The sequence below is a fragment of the Maniola jurtina genome, chromosome 7 (genome assembly GCF_905333055.1).
Source record: "Maniola jurtina chromosome 7, ilManJurt1.1, whole genome shotgun sequence".
NCBI classification, from domain to species: domain Eukaryota; kingdom Metazoa; phylum Arthropoda; class Insecta; order Lepidoptera; family Nymphalidae; genus Maniola; species Maniola jurtina.
Window position 1 is genome coordinate 2,670,594 of NC_060035.1, and position 25,700 is coordinate 2,696,293.

Consider the following 25,700-nt stretch of genomic DNA (forward strand, 5'->3'; position numbering starts at 1 on the left):
CCGGAAAATCAAGGAGTTTCCACGAGATTCCTAAAAACCCATCCGCTTAACCGATTTGTATGAAATTTAGTACCAAGGTAGCTTGCGTCCCTGTAATTGACACAGGCATTTTATCTCGAAAAATCAAACAGTTCCCACAGGATCTTTAAAAACCTAAATCCACGCGGTCGAAGTCGCGGGCATCCTCTAGTAAGTAATAAGTGGATAAATGTTTTGTTTGTACTGAGTGACTTTAAAATATTTCTTAAATCCAAATCATAAAACTATGTGAACTTATAATTGAATCAGTACATAGGTACTACCATACTGTTGTATTCGTCACCTTGCTAAAAAAACGCAAGATCTTAGACTATGCCAATGCGGTGGAATTTTCTAGACGCAATTGTTTACTCACTCACACTTATAGCAGCATCTCTGTCGCCCGGACAGAGAACATTCTAGAACGGTTATACGACTGTGTCAGACGTGACCCCAAAATATGTTGTTTCTGGTCTGTTAGGGTGCCTTCGCAATTCAGTCGCGTAAATAATCCCCGAGGGGGACAGTCGGGGCATATAAAAGCGCCAACTTAGCGGTGGGGCTGCGATACCTTTTCCATTAGCGTAGTGGTAAGGTTCAGGTACAATAATGTATTATAGGATAATTTAGAAATAGGCGGAGGCTTAACTACTTAGTTAAAAATGTAGTCAGTATTGTGTTTTTCCTATTATTTTAAATACAACAATGTATTGGAATCTGGAGCATTTTCGAGGTGGCAAGTTCCGTTAGAATTAAAGATGGCGGAGTCATCGCCCGGTTGACGCGTTAATCCTTGATAGCACTAGAATCTATCCCAGAGAAGGCATAAGGATAAAATGTAAGGTGGGTACAATTTTATTTTTTTCTTTTAAAATAATTTCATTCTCGTAAAGTTTCAAAAAATCTTTAAAAATGTAATTGCGTCGTTATAATATTTTGACCTTGAGTAAAGTCAATATTTTTCGTTTGTTTTTGATAACGTAGTTATATACTGCGTATATACCTGGAATTTTTATTATGTGGTTCTCCTTTATCTTTGGATAGGTATTTTCCGTTGTTATTCATACTTAATATTATTATTGCTACCAGCGATCTTCAATCGCCATATTTTGTTATTTTTCTGGATAAGTAGGTAGATGCCTACCTAAGTAGTAGGTAATTTTTTACCTTATTTAGGTAGGTACCTACGTAGGTAATTAGGATGCGTTCATCTATACTAATAAATAAAATTGGAGTGTCTGTCTGTAATTTCGAAATAACTACCTCATATTAAGCTCAAATGGTTATTTGAACGATACCAACACTGAATCACACGTTTTTAAAATTTTTGTCTGTCTGTCTGTCTGTCTGTCTGTCTGTCTGTCTGTTTGAAAAGGCTAATCTTCGGAACGGCTGGACCGATTTTGACGGGGTTTTCACAGACAAGTAGAGGATTGATCAGGGAGTAAAATAGGCTACTTTTTTAACCGACTTTCAAAAAGGGAGTTGTGTTTTTCTTCCTATGTACACCGAAATCTCCGAGATTTCTGAACCGATTTGCGTAATTTTTTTTTTAATCGATAGAGGAACTTTGTGACAACTTTCCCACGGGATTTCAGACCCTAAATCCACGCGGGCGAAGCTGCGGGCATCAGCTAGTATTCAATATACATGTCGATGACGAGTGACTAAATAAATAATCAATACAAAAAACCCCATTTATAAGAAAAACCCCAAAGATTAAGAATCAATACCAGCTGTTACCATTACGAAGCGGCCATTTTGTAATTACTAGTGTTACTAGTGTTCATTAACATAATTAACTAGGCATACCTGCATTATCTAAATGAGTTTAACTAATTAAGGTTAGAAAAGTCTTCAAACGAGCGATTATTATTATTATCATGGATTATCATCAGAAACTTAGAAAACCTGCTCCAAAAGCATGAAAGAAGTATGTACTTAGGTATCTAATTAGGGTGAAATATCTTGAAATGTTCGATTAGTAGCTGAAACAGTAGGTACTTGGCTGTTTCCATGACGGCCATTCTATTTTACCAAGCATTGAATAAATTCAATAATAGCTTTAGCATTTACAAAACAAGTTCTCTAGAAGCAATTAAAGAAGTAGGGTGTAAAGGAAAAAGTTTGAGCATTGAAAAAAAACAAGAGAATGTTACTATAATAAGTATATTTGCATAATAAGTTTTTAAAAGCGAATAAGAAGTAGGTAACACGATCAATAAGGTCTCTAGAAATGGAAGTATTTAGTAAAATAGGGTGAAACTATTGGTAGCCGAAACAGCAGCTGTTTCCACGCGGCCATTTTATTTTACCAAGCGTCGATTAAGCAATCTACCTATTTACATAACAAGTACTCTAGAAGCAGATAACGAAGTAGGGTGAAAGTTGAAAAGAAATAGGTCTGAGCACATTTTGAGCATTGAAAAAACAAAATATTGGCATACTTAATATAACAATTTCTTTGAAGCAAATAAGAAGACGATGAACAAGTACAGTATAAGTAGAGTGAAACCAGGTAGCCTAAACAATAGCTCTTTTCCCGGCGGCCATTTTATTTTACCCAAGCGTTGGATAAGCAAAATAGAATTGAGCATTTTGAATAACTAAGCAGAATATAACGAAGTAGGGTGAAAAAAGGTTTGAGCATTGAAAAAACAAAATAATACCTAACACCATGTAAAGCATCTGCATCATGAGAATAAGTTCTTTGAAAGAAAATAAGAAGTAGCGTGAAACTAATAGAGTTGAGTTTTTTGAATAACTAACTAATAAGCAGAATATAATGAAGTAGCAAGGAAGTAGCGTGAAAAGAAAAAGGTTTGGTCATTAAAAAAATAAAATAAGGCATGCATGCAAACAAAATAGTAAGCATTTAATACCAACGAATGTACAAGTGGGGTGAAACGATAAATTAAGTAGAGTGAAACGGTTTATAGCTGGCTGAATCAGCAGCTGTTTCCATGCGATACCTAACCGAGGTCCATGACCAAGCGTTGAGTAAGCAAAATAGAATTGAGCGTTTTCAAATACGAATTCAAAAAAATATCCAATAATTTGGAAGCAGATAACGAAGTAGTGTAAAAAGGAAAAAGTTTGAGTGTTGAAAAAACCAAAATATGACCACATAAGCATTTGTATAGTATAAACAAGTTCTTTGAAAACATAAGCAGTTAAGTAAGACAATAAATGAAGATAAGCAATTCAAAATATCGATTAATACTTAATTATAACAAAAGAATTCTCCTACAAATGTTTTTGAACAGTGAATAGTGAATACCTAACAAGTTCATTGAAATTATATAAAGACCCAAAGACGATGAATACATTTTATAATCATGGATCAGTGACCGAAAGATGTTTCAAGCGGCCATTTTTGTTTTGTAAAAGAAGCGTTTATTGATGATGTGTACATAAAATATAGCGTTATGATGAATAATTCGCTTGACAAGTTACAATCTGAAACCAAATAGAAGGCGTATAAGACTCGATTACTGGCTAAAACAGTTAATTATTTTACAGTTTATGTACATATCTTTAGTGCTAAATATAATACGTGTTAAGTACAAAGAATAAAAATACAGGAGACACTTAAAAATTCAGGGCGACCTTATTACTACAGTGAACTTAAGAACTTAAGAATCCATACATAAGAACTTATAAAACTGTAAGACGGGGAATCACAGGGCAACTCTATGTACAATTGTTTCAACGCAGTTGTACAGGTATATTTGTACAGATATTTGATGTATATATAGTAGCGCCGTGTTCTCTACCAGGGTAGTAATAAAAACAAAAGAAATGAACACTAAAAAAATATATATTATAATTCACAATTTTAAGTTACAATTTGTAAACGTCAACATGATACAACGGGCTAGAGGCAACTAACCAAACTTGCTACGGCTCACACGGCGTAGCTCGAAAATGCCTATTTACTAGTGCCTCTACATCACACCACCCCAAATTTTTATCTTAATAAAAATTAAACAAATACTAATTTCCGCAACCTTAATTTTATTTCACAATATTCGTTCTTTATTTTTCGACAACCCTAACAATGTTTCCGATCCGCTTACCCAACAAATCATAATTTAAACACGTCACCCAGTTAAAGTGTTCCTTTGATTCGATACATGGTACATCTCTTAACACATTAATACTTGAGATGAGGTCACTAGAACTTGAGCGGGTGGCGACGGGGTCGCTGTGGCAAGTCCACTTACAATTGTTGCTATGCCCGCGCCATCCAGCCTACGTTGCACTCAACGCTTCGAATGTTTGTTACATTACATTTTACGTTTACACACTATCCAATAAATTATAACAATCGTCAACCACTCTAACACTCTCAATAATAAGGTTTAGTTATGACTTCTAATAAAAAATAATACATGAATAAAATAAAAAATAGTATATGCGGATCGGGGCCATTTTACAATACTTATTTCGTAATACTTATTGCTTAATTGCTAGTTGATACTCAAATTATTCTACTGATACCTAACGGGCGTTTTGCTGACTCTCCCACTCCGAGTAGTACGAATTGTATGAGTCGGCAAAACATCATCGTCACTAAATCTACATTTTTTCTTACATGACGTTTCATCCGGCGTTTGTCGTGGATTTTTGATATCCAAGACAAAAGCTGGTTTCAACCTGTCAATAGAAATAAGGGCCTGTCTATTGGGTAACTGTACTAAGTATGCTTTTTCCAACCGCTTTATGACGTCATAGGGACCGTCATACGGTGGTTGTAGACACTTACGCATTACATCGTTTCTAACAAAAACTTTTTTACAGTCTTTTAAGGCAGGGTGCACAAAAATTGTTCGAGAGTCTCTCTGTGTCTCAGGTTTCGGTCTTAAATTACTAATTACCTGTTTCAACTGCTTTAGGTACTCCTCACCGTCCGTTATCTTACTATCCGATGGTTCGAAAAATTCTCCAGGGAGCCTCAGAGTTCGCCCAAAGGTTAATTCCGCGGCACTTACCCCTGTGTCACTGCGTGGTGCTGCACGTAGTCCCATCATAATGGTGTGCATTTCCTCAACCCATGACCTATTGTCCTTTAATCTCGCCATTAAGGCGGTCTTAAAACTACGATGCCATCGTTCGATCGCGCCATTACTCTGTGGATGATACGGTGTCGTCCTGAACTTATGAACCCCTAAATATTTCATTAACTGTCTAAAGAGACTGCTTTCAAACTGCTTTCCCTGATCTGAGCTCAAATTAATAAAACACCCATGTCTAGTAATCCATCCTTCATACACGAGTTTGGCTACTGTCTTCGCACAAATATCTTTAATTGGAAATGCTTCCGGCCAACCCGTTTCTCTATCTATCATTGTAAGACAATACCTGTAGCCTTCCTCTGAAATAGTGAATGGACCTGTAATGTCAATGTGTAAATGACACATTCTATCTACTTTTGCAAATTGCCCTAAAGGTGACATAGTGTGTCTGTGAACCTTTGCTTTTTGACACTCTATGCACGACCTAGCCCAAATACCTATATCTTTATTCATCCCAGGCCAAAAATAATTATTAGTTACCATTTTCCTTGTTGTTCTAATGCCTGGATGGCTTAGGTTATGTATTGTTTCGTATGCGATACGCCTAAACTGTTTTGGTAAGTAAGGCCTAGCCTTATCGCCTCGCAAGTTACAAACAATCGGTTTATTTACACTCGGCAAGTCAATTTTTATTAGTCTCGTATTACCGTTTTTTGTTCCTAGCAATTCTGTGAGCTCTGTGTCGTTCGCTTGCGCAATAGCCACTTCTGTGAAGTCAAGTACAGACGGGCACGAAATTGTTTCAACGCGCGATAACGCGTCCGCGGGCGCGTTCTCTTCGCCTTTTGTATAGCGTATATCCGTCGTGAACTCACTAATAAATAATAACTGACGGGTCCTTCGCGGCGTTTCTTTACTACTACTTAGCTTTTTAAACGCAAACGTTAACGGCTTATGATCTGTATACAAAACGAGATCTCTACCTTCGAACATGTTCCTAAAATATTGCACTGACAAATAAAGCGAAAGTAACTCCCTGTCGTAGGTACTGTACTTTTGTTGCGTGTCAGTCAATTTTTTCGAAAAATAACCTAACGGAACCCATTCGTTATTTACTCTTTGTTGCAATGTGCCTCCAACGCAACTATTTGACGCGTCTGCCATTATAGCAAGCACTTGACCTGTTATCGGATACGCTAACAAAGCAGCGTTCTGTAAATTCAACTTGCATTGTTCGAAAGCTTGAATAGCACTTTCTGTCCACACTATACTACTTTTGTCACGTTTCTTTGCTCCGTGAAGATACTTATTTAATTCAGCTTGATATTCGGCTGCCTGACGCAAATGACTTCTATAGAAATTTACCATGCCCAGAAATCTACGAAGTTCCTCTACCGTTTTCGGTCTGGGAAAGTCTACAATGGCTTGGACCTTGCTTGGTAACGGTCTTAAGCCACTGGCTGAGACCTCATGACCCAGAAACTCAACTTTATCCTGCGAAAATGCACACTTTGCTAAATTAATAGTTAGCCCAACTTGTTGTAATCTTTCAAAAACGGCCTCTAAATGTTTTTCGTGGAGCGAACTATTTTCGCTAGCTATTATTAAATCATCTAAGTATGAAAAAACAAATTCTGCTTTATAATTCGCACAATCCGGGTTATTTTGTTGAAAATTTGCCTCTAAATCCTGTAAGACATAATTATTCATGAAACGTTGAAACGTTTGTGCTGCGTTTCTTAAACCGAAAGACATACATGGCCATTCAAACAAACCAAAAGGTGTAATGATAGCTGTTTTCTCCACGTCATCCTCTGCTATCGGAATAAAGTGATACGCTCGGTTAATATCAATCCTGCTAAATACTTTCTTATCGGCTAAAATAAACGTAAAATCCTTTATGTGAGGAATTGGGTATCTGTCAGGCTTCGTAATCGCATTCAGCGCTCTATAGTCTCCACACGGCCTTATATTACCATATTTTTTAGGTACAACGTGTAGAGGACTCGCCCACGCACTCTTTGACGGGCGGCAAATACCCATTTCCTGCATAAGGCGAAATTCTTCTCTTACCTTTTTAAATCGGTCCGGCGGCAGCGGCCTTGGGCGCGCATGCACCGGAGGTCCTGAAGTCTCGATGTGGTGTCTTACGCTGTGACGTGGTGGTTCTTTGAACGTCGCTGGCATTGTCAATTCTGGGAACCTACTTAGGAGAGAATAACATGGATGCGATTCGGCTATAGTAAAAATAGATGAATGCTCCGAGTTTACTATAGTGGAAATTACATACATGTTAGTCTCCTGATCTAACAATCGTCTGTTTCTTAAGTCTACTAACAAATTATACTTAGCTAAAAAATCCGCTCCTAAAATGGGTTGTTTAACGTCGGCTATTACAAAAGTCCACTTAAACGCACGACGCAATCTTAAATTTAACACTAAAGTCTTTGTTCCGAAAGTCTGTATTTCACTACCATTCGCGGCATAAAGTTTGTATTTATTATTCATTGCACTATCACACACTGATTTATAACTTTTGGGCAACACTGAAATGTTCGCACCTGTGTCTATTAAATAACGTATGCCATTGTCTTTATCCGTAATACATAAACGGTGGTTCCCTAATTCGACGCAGGTACCCACCGGATCTACCTGCATCTTTACTAGTTTTCCTGCTTCGTATTCCAGGTGCACGGCTGTTCGCAGCGATTAGCTCTCTGCCTATATTTAAAATGATGCACGCAGAGCCAGTCCGGGCTATCCGGGGTACGTCTGGACCTGTTTTCCTCTCGTCCTCTGGAACGCGAACGACCACGGAACCTTCCGCGACCTCGCCTGCCTCGCCAACTGTCTCTGGACCTGTCCAGCTGGTCCAACCTTGCATGTATCCTGGCTATTTCAGCTGCCATCGACGAAGTTCCGGGTACCGCCTCCTTTGCTGCCACTTCTGCTACCGGTTGGGACTTCATAGTTTCCATTACTTTGTCAGCAATCACGGCTAGTCTATCTAGATCTTTAGCTTCTGTCGCAGCCAGAACGCCTCGTGCTGCTGCTGGTAGCAGGTTCTGCCATAAAACGCTTAGGGTCTCATTATTAATTTTACCCCTGGCCAGATCCTGCATCTTTCGGAGGAGGTGGCTGGGTTTCTGATCACCCAGTTCCATCTCCCCGATGAGCTTCTGTATTTGACGGTTCTCCGACTCTTCATATATGTTCAGCAACCTTTCTTTAAGTACCTCGTACTTACGCACCTCCGGAGGATTGATCAGGATGTCCGTCACCTGTTGAATGACATCCTTACCCAGCTTGGATACCACTATATTATACTTGGATGCGTCTCCTTGTTTTTGTGGTGCCAGTATTGCTTCCAGCTGGATAAACCAGACCCTAGGTTGGTCGGTCCAAAACTCCGGGATCTTCGACGTGATAGATATCGACGCTAAATACGTGTCTTCATCCTTCACTACTGTCGTAGGTTGCGCCATTTTTAAAGTTTTTTAGTTTTTCACTTCCTTACACGTGTTAACTTGAGTTGCCCTAGCTTACGTTACGTTACTTTATTTTAGTAAAATTAACACGCGCTACCCTGGTAGTTCAAAGTCCGAGTCACCAATGTACAGGTATATTTGTACAGATATTTGATGTATATATAGTAGCGCCGTGTTCTCTACCAGGGTAGTAATAAAAACAAAAGAAATGAACACTAAAAAAATATATATTATAATTCACAATTTTAAGTTACAATTTGTAAACGTCAACATGATACAACGGGCTAGAGGCAACTAACCAAACTTGCTACGGCTCACACGGCGTAGCTCGAAAATGCCTATTATTATTATTATTTTTAACATTACTGTTAGCTTGATAAACTTGACTCATCAAATTCAGTTTAGTCACGAATTAATATTTTTATAACCGACCAATAGGTACCTTAACCTTAGGTATATGCATTCAAGGCGATATTCCTTTTTAAAGAGCATTTCAAAATATCGATAAGTTTAACAAAAGCGTTCAGTAATAATTTAATAACAGTGACAGCATAAAAATAGTGTAGTCGGTAGTCAAAACTTCATATCTAATTTGTAAACGTTTTTAAAACTATATTTTGTTACTAGACGAGAAGATATAACGTGACCTAGATAGTTCTTCACGTATTTTTAGTTTGCACTTTTTCGAACACATTTACAAATACATATTCTAAATTCCGAATAATCAACATTCATTTACGTGACTACTTAAATCTTTTTGAAAAGTAATCCCTCCATTGCGAATAATCCTTGGTACTAGTTGAAAGTTTAAGATTTCGCAGGCAAACAAAATATATGCAACGAGTACTAGCTTTTAAGCATTCAAATTAACCACTAAGAATTTATCCCCTGAACAGGTGTAAATTTTCTAGATTAGAAATATAGCTACAAAACTTAAAATACATGGGTTAAGCAAACGGCGCGCATAAAAGAATATCATTATAATATAATCATATCATAAGCAAGTATTAATTAAGACTGGTTAGCCTAGTCTTTCTAGTAATGTTAATAAAAATACGGTACCATTTGCTTATATTTGTTTATTAGTTTAGTTAGGTATTGTTTTTTAAATTAATTTTTAGTTGTAAGATTACTTGACACTCTTTATTCGCATGCGGCGTTTACGTTTAGATTATTATTTGTTTAAAAACTTTGTATTTTTAATTTTGTAATTGATCTAGATGATAAAGCTGTTGCTAAACCTAATAAAAAAAAAAACTAACAATTTTAGGTTGCTAGAATGTATAGACCTGCATAAATTCTTAAAGCGAGATTAGCTGAGATTAATCATACCTGAATAGAATGGTAATTTAGGTAACAGATGCAAAATTTAAATTAGTGAGTAAAAATAGTTTTTAAACTATTCTTATCATTTATATTCCTTGTCTTAGAGAATTTTCTATAAGATAGTTCAAAGACGAAATCTCTGTTAAAATAATACAAAGAGAATTAGCCGAAAAAACCGATGAGGTCACATACTAAGTTTATAATACATAATGTATAGACTGTCATAGGTCTTAAGTAAATTAATATGTACATGCAAAATCTGGATTGGCATCAGTTGGAAAAATAATATGCGAAGAGTATAATAATAATATGGTTTAGAATAGAGAATGTATATTGCAGATCAATATTGATTACTAAATTGAAATCAGATACCTAAGTAAGTGTAGATCGATAAAAAATCCATGTAATCTTTAAGGTCAGAAATGGTTAACAAAATTAGATTACACTAACAGCGCATTACAGATAAGAAAAACAGAATCATAAACAAATTATAAGAAAGTTGGGCTAGTGGTCAAATAAAACGGACAGACGAGAATAGGTTTAATATTTCTATAATATCACATTACAGTTAAGTCTAGTTAGAAATACAAATCTACGCCTTGACATAGTGTATATATGTACTTAGTCTAGATAAAACAAAATACGAACAATGCAGATTGCAGATCAATATTTATTTACAAGAATGAAATCAGGTATCGGCAAAAAATCCGATTATTTAGAATAATTAGGTGCAACGGCATTCAATTTAGCCTCGAGTAATTTGTAAGATCTGAAATATCTAATTAAAATAGGTTAGACTAACGGCGCGCACTACAGATAAAAAATATCACTATAGTAATAATGTGTACTTAATAATTAAGAACTGTCTAGTACAATAGTCATTAATTGAGAATATGATTTAATCACAATTAAGTCTAATTGATAAGATATTATACTACCTACAACTTGATAAAATTTAAAAACAATACAAACTCATAATACTCATTATACAAAAAGATACAATTAACAATACCTACGACTTGACAAAAAGTTCATTTATAATATAAATAATATTAAAAAATATATAGTATAAACATCTATGTATATAAATAAGTTAAAAACAAAGAATACAAACTCATGTTCCCAAAAGGGTTATTAGCTTTGGACATTAAATAAAGTGTTAAAATTGAACTAACAACATTATTAGAAACTACATACATAATATTCTATAGGAAAATATTACAAATGCAATAGTGAATTCTGATCTTAGAATAGTTGCACCGAGTGCAAATGTTGGCCTTTAGTTAGCAGTTTAGCACGTCAATTATTCTTAGCTTTAATCATTATATTTAGTAATATAGTGTTCAAGTGGTAGAAGAACTAGTAGATAAAGCATAACTGAGAACATACAATAATTACTATAATACAGGTTTTAATGAATAGGTAAATAATATAATTAAGGGTAGTGCAATGAACTGCAAGTAAAAAGATTAATTTAACATTAACACAACATTAATGTCCCTTTATTATTTAAGTCAATACGTGCCTTATATTAATATGCCTACAGCAATGATCATACCATAGAAAAATTATACTTTAATTAACTTAAATTAGTACTGCAATATAGTGCAATATACTGCAATGTAGTGTAATTGGAGATAAATATGTAATAAAATAATGGCACTCTTCGCTCATCAGCCACGCAATTTAAAACAAGCGTAACAAAAAGTAAAAACCCGTCATAGTTACACCTAAATAATGCAGGGCCTAAACATAGTAGCTATTCAATTGTAAGGAGGATAAACAATAATACAATATTTTAGGAATTCAACACTCTGGGCGTGAGTGATTTATTTAAATAGAATGAGATGGGATAGATATTATTACAGAGAGAGAAAATATATATAATTCTGTAATAGGTACAGTAGTGTGAGCAGCGCATGTATAGATCGTAAGGCCGGTTAGGACTACTGTCTTATAACTTAGGACCTGCAAATAAATAAGTGTAGAAAGCACAATGGTAAATTTTAGGAGCTATGAATTATACTATTTATCTTTTATCTAATCATGATAATTTAATTTTTGAGGTAATCAACTGTAAAAACAAAATAGTAATTTGAAACATAAGCACATGCTTTGAGAATACCATATACAAGATAACGCTCTAGTTCTGGTAGTGAACTGCGCAAAAGTAAAATGCTTCGTTAGTATCTCGAATTAAAACATTAGGGCAAATAAGCAAATAGTAGGCAGGTGTAATTAGGTTTAAATAACAAAATAATGCTTATAGGCAACGATTAGAAATGCAGAAAGCAATTAAGTTGAAAAAATAACTAGATAATAATATACTACCTGTACTACCTAGGTGTACCTCAAATGATTTAATAATATGTACTTTATGAGGAGGAGAAAAATATATAATATTTATAATTTATGTATTTATTAGGCTAGGCACATAGAAACTTATGTGATTAAATATTATTAAATTAAAAATACGTAATATATTGTAAGTTTAAATTGGAGACCATTAAGAAAATAGTAAAAACACAACGTTCTAAAATTCAGGATACTCAAAACTCATTGATTTAAGTAGATAACTGCTTTAGTGAAATAGACAAATCCTTTATTTACACACAATACAATTACACTCAAAAAACAATAAATTGTAAAATGCTTACGTGACTAAAAATTACTAAAAAATAAAAATACGTAATTTATATTGTAAGTTTGGAGACATTTAGACTAGTGTAGCGCATTAGGAAAAGAAAATGGCAATAAGCCAACGTTTCAAAAATCAAGATGATCAAAACTCAGGTTAAGTAGATAACTGATTTAGTTAGATAGATAAACTCTTTATAGCTACACAAAACATTACATTCGAAAAACAAAACAAATAGAATAAAAATAGGTACGTAATATATTGTAAGTTAAGACATTTTGTACTAGGAAAAGGAAATAGCAATAAGCCAACGTTTCAAAAATTAAGATGATATAAACTCAGGTTAAGTAGATAACTGATATAGTTAGACAGATAAACTCTTTATTGCCACACGAAACATTATATTCGAAAAACAAAACAAATAGAATAAAAATAGGTACGTAATATGTTGTAAGCTTAGACATTTTGTACTAGGAAAAGAAAATAGCAATAAGCCAACGTTTTGAAAATCAAGATGATCAAAACTCAGGTTAAGTAGATAACTGATTTAGTTAGATAGATAAATTCTTTATTGCTACACAAAACATTACATTCGAAAAACAAAACAAATAGAATAAAATTAGGTACGTAACATGGTGTAAGTTTAGACATTTTGTACTACGAAAAGAAAATAGCAATAAGCCAACGTTTCAACAATCAAGATGATCAAAACTCAGGTTAAGCAGATAACTGATTTAGTTGATAGATAAATTCTTTATTGCCACACAAAACATTACATTCGAAAATCAAAACAATTAGAATAAAAATAGATACGTAATATGTTGTAAGTAGACATTTTGTACTAGGAAAAGAAAATAGCATTAAGCCAACGTTTCATAAATCAAGATGATCAAAACTAAGGTTAAGTAGATAACTGATTTAGTTAGATAGATAAATTCTGTATTGCCACACAAAACATTATATTCGAAAAACAAAACAAATAGAATAAAATTAGGTACGTAACATGGTGTAAGTTTAGACATTTTGTACTAGGAAAAGAAAATAGCATTAAGCCAACGTTTCAACAATCAAGATGATCAAAACTCAGGTTAAGCAGATAACTGATTTAGTTGATGGATAAATTCTTTATTGCCACACAAAACATTACATTCGAAAATCAAAACAATTAGAATGAAAATAGATACGTAATATGTTGTAAGTAGACATTTTGTACTAGGAAAAGAAAATAGCAATAAGTCAACGTTTCAAAAATCACGATGATCAAAACTCAGGTTAAGGAGATAACTGATTTAGTTAGATAGATAAACTCTTTATAGCTACACAAAACATTACATTCGAAAAACAAAACAATTAGAATAAAAATAGGTACGTAACATGTTGTGAGTTTAGACATTTTGTACTAGGAAAAGAAAATAGCAATAAGCCAACGTTTCATAAATCAAGATGATCAAAACTCAGGTTAAGTAGATAACTGATTTAGTTAGATAGATAAACTCTTTATAGCTACACAAAACATTACATTCGAAAAACAAAACAATTAGAATAAAAATAGGTACGTAACATGTTGTGAGTTTAGACATTTTGTACTAGGAAAAGAAAATAGCAATAAGCCAACGTTTCAATAATCAAGATGATCAAAACTCAGGTTAAGTAGATAACTGATTTAGTTAGAGAGATAAACTCTTTATAGCTACACAAAACATTACATTCGAAAAACAAAACAAATAGAATAAAAATAGGTACGTAATATGTTGTAAGTTTAGACATTTTGTACTAGGAAAAGAAAATAGCAATAAGCCAACGTTTCAAAAATCAAGATGATCAAAACTCAGGTTAAGTAGATAACTGATTTAGTTAGTTAGATAAATTCTTTATAGCTACACAAAACATTACATTCGAAAAACAAAACAATTAGAATAAAAATAGGTACGTAATATTATGTTGTAAGTTTAGACATTTTGTACTAGGAAAAGAAAATAGCAATAAGCCAACGTTTTAAAAATCAAGATAAACTTAGGTTAATAAGTAGGTAGATAACTATTACGTTATATAAATTTTATTCTTAATTGCCAAACTCAACATGACATTGAAAAACAAAAGAAACAGAAAATAATGTTTGCGAAGGTAAAAATTATAAAAAATTAAGAAAACGATTCTGTATTCAATCTTTATTATTTTCTAATATCAATAAATGATGACTTATCTACCAAATAAAGCTAATTTAGATAATACCAGTTAGGTACTATAACTTCGAGTATGTTTGCTACTATCGTTACCAAATGCCAATGTATTTGTTACCAGTTTGTTTTAACTTAGGGAATTTTGGTTAATATTTTTGAGATTACCCATTATTACGTAATAGGAGCTTCACAAAGTTAGTCTTTGAGGATTTTTTTTAAATACCTTGATGAAATCATAGTTAAGCACTAGTAAGTGACAGAGTGCCAAATTATAGTGCATCATCATATTTTAGTTTATTTCACAACATGAACAAATCGATGAGTAAGAGTGAGAGAGTAATAATAAAGATTTAACTACTATCAACCTATATATGCAGTAGTATAGTCACAGATTTCAACATGTTTCGTAATCTTTTCTTTAAAACGTTTTTAAAAGTACCAAACTTAAAATTATTTTGTTGGATTTTAACTGGTTTTGCTTTAAGAGGTAATTTTGTTATACCTACTGTGCGTAATTTATAGAGTAATATGTTATATTTGTTATAATATACATGAGTATTCGTAGCTTAATAGGATCTGAGTATAAATGAGTCTAAACGACAGACAAAATGTAGATAAACAAATAGAAATGAAGATGCGAAAATGTAGATTCTGAAGAAACTTAAAAATTCTATAAAAATGAAATAAAACCATATGAACCTTAAAATACGTGAATATATTATTTTTATAGTTATTGAACATACAATTTGTTAAATCGTTATTTGACAAATATGTCTGCGGATTAATAATTGTGAAGAATCGAAATTTTCAAAAAAAAAAAATGGTCTCAATTACACGCTTCACGCTTATAGTTGAGTTTATATTATCAGTACAAAACCACCAGCTAATAAGCTAGATTAGTAAAGTAAGCTTTAAGCTTGCCAGCAGGTTTGATTGTAGCCAAGCGCTATAGGTACTATAAAAAAAGTGAATGTGTACTTGGTAGGTAAATAATATCAGCTCTGTATTTCTGTGTACTCTGTAGCCTAACTTTATTTCACAAGGTGAGCAAAATGAGTAAGCGAATATCTATTTATGAAGAAATCAACTTAAATCTACGAATTCAGAAAGTTTTATAGTCTGCTTGTAGTTCTTATTTCAACAGGTTTCGAAGGTTTATACGAAGAGAGATACTAAAGATATTCTAAAGAACGAATTTGTTGAAAGGAATTATTCAACAGAAGAAAAACATGATTGTCTAGTTATGGTGGGTTTCACAACACCTATGTCGACGAATTGGTGATCAAATTAAACTATTTAAACGTTAGCCGCGTCTGTAACTTGCTTGGATAAATATTTTTAGTAAGCTTTATTTATATGATTAGAGAGAGGACAAAGAAAAGACAATAGAACACTACAAATTGGTGATTACTGATTACGAGAAACTATTATGTTAATAGTCAGTTTTGATATTAAGTTAATCGTTATAAATGAAATAATAAATAGCAGGATAAAAAATCATGAGTCTTAATTGTAGGCAAATTATTGATATATTGAATGTTAAAGTAAGTCACTTGGTGATAATATCGTACCCAAAAGGAAACTATTCACAAATTCTAAGCAATCAGTAATTAGTATACATTATGAATTCAGAATAAAATATACAAAGAAAGAAAACATAAAGGTATTTATGATGGGTAGTGGTTGGTTTCATTGATGTAGGAGGAATGTTGAAAGTGAAACTATTCAAAAGTTAACAATAGTCTTGTTTGCGTTCATTTACGTTTTCAAAGAGAAATAACAAATAGGTACACGTAAAGGGACTTCACGAACTCATGAAACACAATAAAAGATATAACTACCGATAGATTCATAAGGAAGTAAATTGTTGAAAGAAAGAATGAAACATGATTAGCTAGTTAGTAGTAAGTAGTGGTAGATAATTTTACAATTAGTTAGTCATGAAATGAAACTATTTATAACCTTATCTGTTAATTTCATAGGTAACACTGTTAATAAACTTCACATTTACAAAGAGATGATAAGAAAAGACAATAATTTAATTACGTGAAGGACTTTAATACTTTATATGAATTAACAAATTGGTGAATCAACGAAAGTATTTATTCAAAATTGGCTAATAGTCATATTCGTTAATGTTTATAGTTAAAAAAATATAAACGACACTGGGCTTTAGTAAGGAATAGGAACGATTGAAACAATATATGAATTGCCGTGCCGGATATAAAATTCGCGAGTCCTTACGTAGGTAAATTACTGATATATTTAATGTTAAACAAAATAAATTGTTGACAATACAGTATGAAAAAATCACACATGAATAAAACAAACAATATGCATTATGAGTTCAGAACAAAATTAAGAAGGAAAAACATAAAAATGGTGGGTAGTTGTTTTCACAATACTGTTAGCAAATTGGTGATCAAATTAAACTATTTGAAGTTAACAATAGTCTTGTTTGTGTTCAGTTAGTATTACACGTATATCATAGACACTAGATAATAAAAGACGAATAATAGCTACATGTAAAGAGACTTCACAAACTAATGAAACATAAAAAGATATATTTATAAACATTAGACATGGATTCTAAGAAAGAGTAAAATGTTCAAAGAAAAAGGAAAACATTAATGGCAATGGTAGTTAATTTGTAGTAGAGGTAGATGATTTTACAATATTAAGTTAGCCTTTGCTTAAATTGTTTAAATAGTTAATATTGTTAGTAAGCTTTATATGAATAAAGAGATGATTAAGAAAAGACAAAAATAAATACGTAAACTTACTAATATGATAATAATTCAAATATTAATTCAAATAATTGGCGAATATTCAAAATTAAACAATAGTCATGTTTGTTTGTACTAGCGTAAATATTGAGATTATATTAAGATTACAAATGGCACAGTTTAAATAGGAAATAGGAATAACTAAAACAGTTTATATATAAATTGACGTTTACTGCAGATAAATTAGTGATAACTAATAACATATAAGTTAATTGGTGACAATACTGTAAACAAAATAAAAATACAAATTCAGTACAATCAGTAGGTAATACAAATATTTAACAATTATTGTAGGTTATCACGTCATAGTATATATTACCTATAGTCTAGTTATAAGGTTATAATTGAAAGAAAAAATGTTCCGGGAACAGTGAACGACTAATCATACGTAAATAGATAACACAACGTGTCTTGATTTAAAAAATGCACTCAAAAGTAAAACTACAACAATAGTACCTAGGTAGTTGAGATTTCACATAAATAATGAAATGAAACTAAAATTAAAGGAACTTTCTACAATAAATTATTTATATTTATACGTACTCGTAGAGCTTAGATAATATTATTGTTAGAAAGCTTATATTAATAAGTACTAGACAATAAAGAAGTCTTTGTATCAATTGGCACTACAAGATACAAGCAAAATGCATAAGCCATGTATAGATTTTTTATATTTTTCAATTGTAGCCAATAAACATGTTTATTTGTATTTTTATGTAGAAATGTAAATAAGAAAGGCATTTGTTTTACATAAGAAAACAGTAATTTTTAGATGGGTAATTTTGAGGTAATTTCTACACATTACGTGACATAAAAGTAACGAACCCTTATTATTAATTAATTAGGTAAAGCAAATTGGTTAGACGCAATATGTGAGAATTCAGGAAAGTCGGAACAAATACCTACTATAAGCTTTATATCGATGATCGAAGATGATAAAGAAAAAGACAATGAATGACATGAATTTATTATTCTATGTTTTAGTTTTTAGGTAAATTCTAATAAAACATTTATCTTACAAAAGAAGGTCAACTAGGTACATGTTATATTTATAGTTAGTGAGTTGATAAGAAATCTATTGACTTCTTATACATATAAGAAAAAACAGAACGCCTGAAACTATATATTTATTTTATTCAAGGATAATATAAAAATCAGGAGCAGCGATATACTTTTTAATTTATATTATTTGAAGTACGATATAAGTTATAAATGAAGCTAAGATAAACATCATACATAAGACATTTAGAACAAATACTCTATAAGTCTAGGTTATTAATACAATCATATCAAAACCGTAGTCTAGTTGTAAGATAACAGGATGCAACGTAATTAGGAACCAAACTGATATAGTACTGAAATAGATTTTATATAGTCAGATTGTATATTAAGAACAAGGAAATAAAAGAAGAAATAAAAGTAACCGTAAATATAGGTAGTTAATTTCACAATACATATTATTATGTCGACAAAGTGGTGATAAATCATACCTTAGGTACCTAAAGCTTAATGGTCTAGTTTGTAAATAAGTAGTTGAGGTAATATTGTCAGTTAGCTAACAAAACGTTGCGTTAAGACTTCAAAATATGACACAGTTAAATAAGCGAAAGTTTTCAAAATTAAAAAATAAATAAATTTCAGTTTTAAATTTTTTATTGTGAATTTGGGTTACCTAGTTTACAGATCTTAATATTGTTAGGTTCTGCCAAATTCTACCTTATGCCATGCAATAATACAGTCAATGTTGTCATTAAATTAATATTACTATAGCATTCTCATTAACATTCATCAGTATCATTAACTACAGAGTATCTACTTTGTACGAGCTGAAACATAAAAGGGAGGAAGCTAATAGTTGAAAGATGAACTGTAAATTAATAATAGCACAAGTAAACTCATAGAATTTAAAAAAATTAGCCAAGAAAGGTCTTTGTTGGTATAGTACAGTAATCATTATTGATTATTATATTAAAGCTTTGGTAAAGTAGTTTTTCCAGATAAAAATATGTAGTAGGTACGTAATGTAATCTTAAACCACAGTTAGGTGTCAAGTTACATATAAAAGCAGAAAATTGTAATATTATCTTATGAAAGTGATCTCATAATATAATATTATAGGTTTTCCATAAAAACTTCATACAGAGGCTTCATAAAAGATTACCCCCCAACGTCTATCGTTTCGTCGTAACTCGTAGTGCCCTGCCCAAAATAAAATAAAAAGAAATACATAGGTAATAGATAAAGCGTATTTAAAGAGGCGAATTTATTTAGGTTTGAATTTAGTATTTACACTTTTTAAGTGCTGCTATTTTAAGTCCATTTACGGAAATACGAATGCCAGTTTTGAGGACGTTATTTACTATTTAATTGCTAATACAATTCTTGCGTCTGTACTATTTATTGCGTTAATCGTCTTATAAGGCAATATTTATAGCTTATTTTCGCATAAAAATTCTAACGACGGTTGGTAAATACTAAAAAGTAAGTAGTTAAGTAAATTTTAACTATACTAAACATGTGCTTTGTGTAGGTATATTGTAAATTCGAAGTAAAAGATTTCAAAATAAACGAAAAATATTGACTTAATCGTAACGTATGTATTTACAATAAAACAATTTGCGTTTTACTAAGAATAGAAACTAAATAATATGTATAAATATAGTTGATTAGAGAATGATTGAAAATTATTCAGAGTATCAGAAAAATATGAAACTATGAAAACCAGAACAAAATATGTATAGGTAAATCGAAATTGATTTAGAATAGATACATTTTTTATATCAAATATTTACATACAAAACGTTACTACGAATACAAGACGTTTAACATTAAGCAAAGCAATTAGCATTAGATAAGTTTATTAATATTAAGCAAGGAAATTAGAATATCTTTTTAGCTTGAACTAAGTTTATTAAGAATGCGTAATGTAAATAAGTTAAGGAAACAGACGAAAAATATTGGCTTCATCAAATCAGACGAATTCCAATTAACAAAATGAAAATATAATCGAAAAATAGAAGAAAATTAATATACATAAGTTGGTTAGTAGAATAAATAAGATGTGACTTTATCATAACGTATATATTTACAATAAAACAACAAAAGAACTTGCGTATTATTCAGAACAGAAAATAAATAATATTATGTATAAATAGTATGAGTTGATTAGAGAATGATTAAAAAATTATTCGAAATATCAGAAAAATATATGAAACTATGAAAACCAGAAAAAAGTATAGGTAAATCGAAATTGATTTAGAGAGACATTTTTTATATCAAGTATTTACATACAAAACGTTACTCTTACTACGAATTCAAGACTCGTAACATTAAGCAAGTAATTAGCATTAAATAAGTTAATTAACACTAGCAAAGGAATTAGAATATCTTTCTTAAGAAGCTTAAACCACTGAACTTATAAGAAAGAATGCGAAATAGAAAATAAGTTAAGAAAACAAACGAAAAATATTGACCTCATCATAATTCATACCAGACGTACTTCAATTAACAAAATAGAGAGTTTATTCTAAAAATAGGAGAAAATGAATAAATATACACGAGTTGGTTAGTACTTTAGTAGAAAAGATAATGACCCAAAAGTTATTTGTAATTAAATAATAAAGTACTTAAAACTTATTAAAAAGGCAGATAAGTAAAATAAGCTTGTACAATTATGTATTATAAGTAGATATAGGTAACCTATACCTATCGGACAAGAAACACATTTAGATTAAAACAGAACGTAGATTAAAACGAAGAGTGGCAATAAATGATAGGACTAGAAATATTATCAGCTATTCTAATTCTAATTAATACTTTATTAGTTGAAAAACTGATGTATATTAAATATTTTTAAGTGTAAGAAATAATAATAATTCATAATTTAAAGCTAAAAATCAAATACTATTTAAACCTAAAGAATATAAATAAAAATAAAATTACGTTATATTAAAAATATGTTTAAAATTCAAAATTCAGACGATTTTGCTATGTCTTACGAAAAGAATTGAGAAACTAAGTAAAATATGTTCGTTTCCCTAGGTTGTATAAAACTGAAAAGGTTAAACTTAGTTAGAACAGATACTTTACGACTACATGTGAAAAAGTCACAAAATTAGGTATAACTAAATTTTAATTAATAATAATAATCAAAGAATAATTAAATTAAGTAGGACAGGATATCGTAACACTAAGTAACCAATACAAGACATAAATAATGACAAGTTGGAACCCTCGATTAAATAGATATTATAGATGAATCCACTTAGGTAATAATATGAGGTCTATTTTAAATTGGATTCAAAAATTTTGAATACGATTATACATTATATCGAAAGATTACTTAAATGTTAATAATGACTTTAAGACGTTGACTCTTTAGTTATTTTTATTCAATATATTATTATTTCTACTATTTTACAACTCAAAATATGAAGAGCAAAAGTTAGAATCGCCAACGTAGTTTAAGCTTGGTTATTAATTATTTTAGAACGTAACAACAATACAAACGGAAAATATTGACTTCATGACAACGGACGCAATTATAATATAATAGGCAATAGAGAACTTTTAAAGAATGGGACATAGGAGAAAATATAAATGATGATAATATATTGAGTTGAGTAAAACTAGAATCAGAATGTTATTGTGAATTAATATCACAAATATGTATCTGAAACATTATAGATATTATGGAAATAGGTTGAGAAATATAAAGAATAGTTGTAGGTATATTTACTTAACTTACTATACTTAAAACATACTTAGTAGCATAGAAATAAGTGGCAAGCTATATAGGAATACAGTGTTACCTCTGAGCGAAATTGAAGGGACCTGGTATTTTATTGTGTTTTAAAGAGTTTTCGTTAAACGAAGTAAAAGAAAACAATATCATTTTACAAATATAGTTAGCAATAAGATGATAGAAGTTCCAAATATATGTAGAGTTTACACTTATATACTTTTTATTACGATTTAGCTAGTAAGGTAATATTGCTAATATTTTTCAACACATATACATATACAAATAAGTTATTTATTAGGTTGTACCAAACAGGAAAGGTTAGTTCATAATAATCATTTAAATTAACACAGAGTAGAGCAGATAAATCATATTTGCGACATGTGTTGCAAAGAAGTCAAACGTATATTTAATTTATTAGGTATATAATTTTCATTAGGTAAGGCGGAGATATCTTAAAAATATTTTGCCATTGTAGAACATAAAAATATCGAACCAAAGTTCTAGAGAGTATAACAAAATAAGATAAGCATTCAACTGAAATAATAAAAACAACTAAAAGGGTTTTAGGTTATATTATTAAAATAGATAGAATTGTGCGGAAGATATACTTTTGAAAGAATCATGAAAAGTGAAGTATTTACAATTTAGTAGGGCAACGGTGCATAAACATCAAGAACATAATAAAAACTTTGTTAACTAGATGCTATAATTGTGTCTGAATTAAGATTAATAACAAAAGAAACTGCCTCGGAATATTTGCATATGATGCAAGAAATGTTAAAATTACCTAAAACTTAAGTAACAGGATGATGATGATTTTCCAAAATTATATTATGAATGAAAGTTATGCGTACAGATTTATTCATGAAATAAGTGATTGATAAGAGAATTATTTATAATATTATATTTAGAAGAGACTAAAAGGACATGATAAAATGTCTAGTTTTTAGCTATAAAGGTTAGGCAGGATCTTTAGATGTCGTATCAAATGAACAAAAAAAAACATAATATATAAACAATCTAAAATATTGACTCATGTAAATTAATAATTCACACCTAGTACATGTAATAGTTAATTTTAGCAAGTAAAATTTTAGAATAAGTCATTAATATCTTTTTCCATTTGAATGTGTATTTCAGGATTTTTTGAATTTTACTAACTTTTTTCAACGCTTGTTCTTCTACAGACTCGATTAAAACCGTCGAACATCATGGCAGGTCGATTCCACCCGTACAATAGGCCAGTATATTAGGAGTCCAAAATATACTAAAATGCGCCCAGTTCAAACGCTAGAGGATTAGCCTGTTTCGCTAAGGAATATCCCGGTCTTGCTAAGGATTACACCCGGTTCGCTACGAGATTACACACGTCATCCGGTCTTCAGCGTAGAAATCTCCCCCCTTAGGGATTTTTCTAGTTATCATTACGCAGGTACAAAACAATTTGATGTCATTATTTAAATAACATAACACATAACTAGCTGTAAGCATTCTTAGGCTACTAAACTGAAACTTTACGTATAATTCAACGTAAAAATAGGCTTTCTTCTAGAAAAATAGATATTTAAAATTAATAATCGTGAGCGTGCAAATCTTATCGCTAAGATTATTTCAAATTCGAATAGAAATACTGAAAAACAGATATTAAATTTTAGGCTCTATATAATAACGAGCTATATATAGTATAATAATAATAAATTAGTCGTCTAGATGTAGGTTATCATTATTTTAGTGAGTAAGGGTAGATATTAGTAACTGTTATTGTCGATTAATTTTCAGATGTTTAGTGTGTCGGAGCTACCAGGCAGGCTTGATCCGTGTTATGTTTCGCGCAATTGCTACGAGAGTTTTAGTAACAGATGTAGATTATTACGATTACGGATATACTCAGAAATCATACTTAGATCCCGAAGCAGTTAATTTTTAATCTCATTCTGTAAGTTATTATTTTAGGTTTAAATTCGAATTTTAGAAAGGACATGAATCACTTTGAATACAAAGATAAAATAGCTTGTATTTTGATTAAAATATTATGTATAATATATAAATCACTAGGTATATATTATATTTTTAACTGAGATAACAATTTGTTATTGAATTACTTCGTGAAATTGCAATCGTACATGAATTATTAGATTCGAGTTTAAGTTTCGTTATTATGAATATTACTTTATATATTATTTAGTCTCTTACATACTCTGAAACGGATATTTAGCCGGACGATGACGTAGAGTTAGACATAGGATAGTTATAGAATTAGATTGATAATTAGGTATGTATTTTATCACATTCAGCATTTGACGAACTTCGAACGTAATTTTATCTAGTTTCTAGGAAGTTAGCTATACATAGGTTCATAATATAAGTAAATTAATGCTAATTAGTGGTCTATGAATAGAATATAATATGTACATATATGTAGTATAAGGTAGCTAATAATAACTAGCTATTTTTAACTTATGTACATAAATTGCAGAAGTAAAAAGTATTGCATTCTATAAGGGTAGGAGGCAAGCGTATGTCATTAGACTTACACTTAATTATTATTAATATTATAGGCAGGTAAATAGCCCCTGAGACAAACATAAATAATACCGTAGGTTTAGGAGACTTAAAATAAGCTCCAATAAAATATAAACCTGGAAGAAGCCTAAATTGTTGGCAGGTATAATAAAGTTCTGATCAGGAGAGGCTAGAGTAAAGTAAGATTGATGTAGGTCTGTTTAGGTTAACGAAAACCACTATTAGATATTTTCAGGTTTATTTTCAGCATTGAAATCATAACTGGCCGAGTTTATTATAATTTTACGGCTTAAGTCATTGCTCCGGAGTAGATACGTCAATAATAATATAAAAATAAGGGATACAAAACATTAAAACTCGTAATCAGTGATTTGTGTACGTATATTTTACTTATTTAGGAGTTATAAAATATAGAATGTCCTTTTTATGTTCATTAAATTAAACATTTTATTTCAATTAAATTTTATAATTGATTATTGCTCTAAAACTAAAAAATTGTTAACAGTTGAAATAATAAATAAAGAAAACAAAAACGCAGTTTATTTTATTTTATATCAACTAATATTTTTTCTTTTAGCCCTTCTGTTGTAATATCGCTTTGTACTATAAAAAGATATTTTATTTTAAAACATCTGAATCAATTTAAAAATATGAAAAATCATGAATTTAAATACTGATTATTGATATAATCGTGTAACAATGCCGGATGACAGTTCAAAACGGATAAGTTTGTAATTTGATTGGAAGCGAAATTTTTTATATGAGGCAAATGATGAGGCAAAAAGACGGTTAAAAAAGCATAAAATAAGTAGAATGCTTAATGCTTTACCAGAACTCAGAAATTTAACTGAGTAGGGAGGTTTAGTAGTAGAATTGTCTATCATATTGAAAATATGTTTTGATGTCGTATGACAAGGAGATAAATAGAATTAATAATTCTTTACACTGATAGAAAGTTAGTGAAACTAACTCAAGAACT

The 25,700-nt window shown here is 30.9% G+C and overlaps 2 long non-coding RNA genes across 3 annotated transcripts; both read left to right on the top strand.

Annotated features, from left to right (window-relative positions):
* Positions 1-561: 561 nt before the first annotated feature.
* LOC123866577 lies at positions 562-25,373 on the top strand. 2 transcript variants are annotated; one of them, XR_006796223.1, is made up of 4 exons: positions 562-861; positions 23,386-23,630; positions 23,978-25,096; positions 25,299-25,373. It is a non-coding gene; the product is annotated as an uncharacterized LOC123866577 (long non-coding RNA). The 2 variants fall into 2 exon arrangements; XR_006796222.1 differs by lacking the exon at positions 25,299-25,373 and having other exon boundaries at positions 566-861; positions 23,978-25,171.
* On the top strand, positions 8,875-19,668 carry LOC123866580. The gene is made up of 3 exons (XR_006796225.1): positions 8,875-9,868; positions 9,970-14,040; positions 14,415-19,668. It is a non-coding gene; the product is annotated as an uncharacterized LOC123866580 (long non-coding RNA).
* Positions 25,374-25,700: the final 327 nt, after the last annotated feature.